This window comes from Oxyura jamaicensis, unplaced genomic scaffold, assembly GCF_011077185.1.
Source record: "Oxyura jamaicensis isolate SHBP4307 breed ruddy duck unplaced genomic scaffold, BPBGC_Ojam_1.0 oxyUn_random_OJ49392, whole genome shotgun sequence".
NCBI lineage: Eukaryota > Metazoa > Chordata > Aves > Anseriformes > Anatidae > Oxyura > Oxyura jamaicensis.
In genome coordinates, this window is record NW_023306209.1 from 2,135 (window position 1) to 6,085 (window position 3,951).

At 48.2% G+C, this 3,951-nt stretch overlaps 1 long non-coding RNA gene across 1 annotated transcript; it reads right to left on the reverse strand.

Annotated features, from left to right (window-relative positions):
• Positions 1-1,249: 1,249 nt before the first annotated feature.
• LOC118158853 lies at positions 1,250-1,973 on the reverse strand. Its single transcript, XR_004746913.1, has 2 exons — positions 1,747-1,973; positions 1,250-1,690 (listed from the first exon to the last, which is right to left on the reverse strand). It is a non-coding gene; the product is annotated as an uncharacterized LOC118158853 (long non-coding RNA).
• Between the last annotated feature and the right edge of the window lie 1,978 nt (positions 1,974-3,951).

Genomic DNA, 3,951 nt, shown 5'->3' on the forward strand with positions numbered 1-3,951 from the left:
GCCATCAGGAATGTAAAGAGTTTAGAGGGAACAAAGAAGGGTGATTAAGTGACTTGGGGAAAACAAACTTCAGTCAGTAAGATTGTAAAGTAGGTATGTTTATTCAGCACTTGGGGGGGGTAGTCCCGCCAAAGTCATGCGCACCTGACGCAGCAACTTGCCTTGGTTATATACAGTAAAGAGTTACATATGCATGAAGTTTCACAATACGCCTATACATATTTATAACCTGTCCCCGCTTCATATTAAAATTAGTTCCAAGGAGTCATTTCCATAAACTCCTCCCATCTGCGCTTGTGCAGTGTATCCTGGTGGTGGTTGTCGGGGGTCGAGGGGATGAAGATTGATGACTCTTCCTTGTCACTGCTAGTTGACCTCTTGTCTTTGCACAGACTCAGTTGCTCCTTGGCTCTTGTCCATCTGCAGGACCAGTTTCTGCCAGTTTCTTAAGATAGGCTCATACTCTTACTAGGAGACTGACCTTGGTAAGGGGCCCAAGGCTTCTTGCTTTAGTTAATTTGCACAATGCACCATAGTTAGCAAAGACACTAAGTAGCATCCTAGTTTAATGCCGTCAGCACTCTATCTCTACTTGATAAGATTCTCCTAACTCCCTCTCTCATAAGGAGACGCCTTGCCATCTCGGGTTGCTTGTTCTCCTGCCGTTAAGGCATGGAAGTTGCTGGTGGTTTGCTGGTTGAAACTGTTAAAATTTGTTGTTTAATGTTATATGATAATCAATTATCAGTGTGGTTTCAAGGGTTGGTTAATGAAACGCGGGAAAAGACAGCCTCACATGGCTTGGTGTTGATCACATTTTGTTACTTTTGGGAACCTTGTGGAGGGCAGAGCATGCGTAGAAGAAGAGGGAGCTGGTCAGGGCCGACCCTGCGGTCTGGATGAGATCCAGGAACCCACAGGGTCTGCGCAGGAACAAAAGGTTGCTAGCGGTGATGGGGGGGAACCGTGAGCCTTCATCCCTACGACCCCCAACGACCACCACCAAGAGACACTGCATAGGTGCCAAAAGGAGGAGTTTGTGAAAATACTAATTATAATATGAAGCGGGGATAGGTCATATATATAGGCTTACTCAGGTTTCTTACGAGAATGTAAAAGCAATGTTCTATATATTTAGAAAGTTTGATGGTTGTGTGTTTGTGTTGGTAGAGCGTAGACTCCCCGCGCACCCAGTGCTGTTTACTTGCCTTTTATAAATATTACCAAATACTTTGTATCTTCATTTATAACAAATTGGTGACCCCAACGTGATCTTCTTGGACTTTAGATCTGCGACCGGTTAAGGGAAGCCCTTGCCAATAGCGGCACTAGAGTCCAATAAGATTTCGAACATAAGAGGCAAGTAAAGAACCAAGAACTCTCCCTCTATGACCTGTAATTCTGTGTGCGAAGACCTGAACAAAGAGGATTTGTGAGTATACTGTTCAGCTGGGGTAGGATTCGGTTGTGTGACTGTGTGTAAGGGTGTGACTGAGATGGAACTTAGTTCCTAAGCGAGTGTGGAGGTCTTCTAACCACGGTTCCGATCTCCCGCGAGGGACTTGGCCGGTGAAGGACTGAAGTGATTGCTCTAGGAATTCGTGGGTGGGTTAACCACTTGAAAGACACCTCCAGACACAGGCACAGCCAGGGATTCGGAACCTCTTTGAGGGTTCCAGGGATTCGGAACCTCTTCGAGGGTTCCAGGGATTCGGAGCCTCTTTAAGGGCTCCAGGGATTGGGAACTTCTTTGAAGGTTCCAGGATGGGTCAGGAGAAAAATTAAATGGTATAGTGTAACAGATTTGAAGGATGCTTTCTGGGCCTGCCCATTAAGTGAAGGGTCTCAGAATTTTCTCCTCTCTTCACCTTTGAATGGGAAGACCCTGAAACAGGAAGGCAACAACAGCTCAGATGGACCATACTTCCTCAGGGATTTACTGAATCCCCAAATTTATTTGGCCAAACCTTAGAAAACTTGTATTGATTAGAATATTAGCGATCATTGGAAACTCATTTAAAGGCCCTAATAGAAGGATTTGGGGACCCCAGGTTTTAAATTCAGATTGAGTCATATCTTCATTTATAACAATTGGAATTACTCTCGGTCTGGAGGGGAGTGTAAGTTCTTTCCCATTCTTGCATAGCTGCCTGCCGAATCATTCCCCTCCTAAATATTCTTCTCCAGTGAATAGCATACTCAAGATTGACATTTCCCCCCCAGGAATACAAATTAGGCCTTAGAAACGGATTTGACTGTTCTGCTAGGCCCTCAGTTAAAGACTTCATTTCCTTCTTAAAACTCCTAACCTCTCTACTGGTAAGGGGGGAGTAGCACCGGCCCCGTGTTGGCCCTGCACAGTCCTGCACAGCCCCACCAGGACCCCCCCCCGCCTCTGCTCCTGCTGCTCTGCGCTCCCCAGCGCGACTTCTCCAGGGACAGTGTCAATTGCAGTCCCTGTCTCCCCTCCTGAAGCAGCTGTCACTGCCTCCGGTGCAATATTAGGATTATAGGGAGCATAACTTGATTCCTCCTCTGAAAACAGAACCTTATTGTTTACATATAAATTTCAAGCCTGAATTTTCATCAGACCCGTATTTTGGCCAAAATACTGAAGTTCCTTTTATTGGCTTTTTAGGCCAGACAATTACACAATATCAAACAATTTTCTAATTATATATTTTTAAAATCTTTTTCCCTAGTTTTTGGGTTGTTTTTCCAAATCCTTATCATTCTTTCCAAAGGGCTATCTTTAGGCACAATCCTGGGGTCTCCAACCCCACCCTGCTGACTCTTGGAACCCTTAATCCCCATCTCTTCCTGACATGCTGCTGTGGACTTGACCACCCACAGGGTACCACACGCCTTCACCTAGGATTAGGACAGAGGTGGGGTGTACTGCCAAGCACCTCACTTCACCGTCCTCAGGGTACCATACACCTAAGGGCCCAACCCCCCCAAGACTCTCTTTCGCTCATCTCTCTTTCACTTTGTCAATCTCCAGCCGAGAGGACTTCGTTCGTCCCCTCGTGGGACTACAGAACCTCGTGGATCGGGACTCCACACTTGCTTCGCACTAGAAGTGCGTCTCATTCACACTCCACACAAGAGTTTCCCCGAACCAGCCGGCAAGAGTCTCCCCAAACCTACCGGCAAGATACGGTAGTTTCCCTTACCTCGGTCCGTGCACGGCTTCCTGGTCCGGGTGCCTGTTCCCGATCCCTAAACCCTGTGCCTGTTCCCGATCCGGGCTGAACTGTATCTGGGCTGTGTCTGTGTATGTCAGTGCTGGTCTCCCTTCTCCCCAGAGCTTCGCAGAGCCTGTCTTCAGATTAACAGTCTCGGTCCTTTGCCAGCCGTACCGAGATAACCCACCACCCCTGACGGGACCACTGAAATCAGCGGGGTGCACCTTCCTGTCTGTTGTGGCAAGAACTCTTCGGCAGGTGACTCTTCACCGTGAAGAAGTTCTTTTGCATGTTGGTGCGGAACTTCCTGGGCTCCATTTTGTGGCCATTGCCCCTTGTCCTGTCCCCACAAACCACTGAAAAGAGGTTGGCCAAATCCCCCTGTCCTCAGGTATTTATACACATTGATGAGATCCCCTCTCAGTCTTCTCTTCTCAAGGCTGAACAGACCCAGGTCTCTCAGCCTTTCTTCATACGGAAGACGCTACAGGCCCCGTATCATCTTTGTGGCCCTCTGCTGAACTCTTTCCAGGAGATCCCTGTCTTTTTTGTACCGGGGAGCCCAGAACTGGACACAGTACTCCAGGTGAGGCCTGACCAGGGCAGAGTAGAAGGGGAGGATCACCTCCCTTGACCTGCTGGCCACGCTCCTTTTTATGCATGCCAAAATCCCATTGGCCTTCTTGGACACCAGGGCACCCTGCTGGCTCATGGTCAACCTGTCGTCCACCAGGACCCCCAGGTCCTTCTCCTCAGAGCTCCT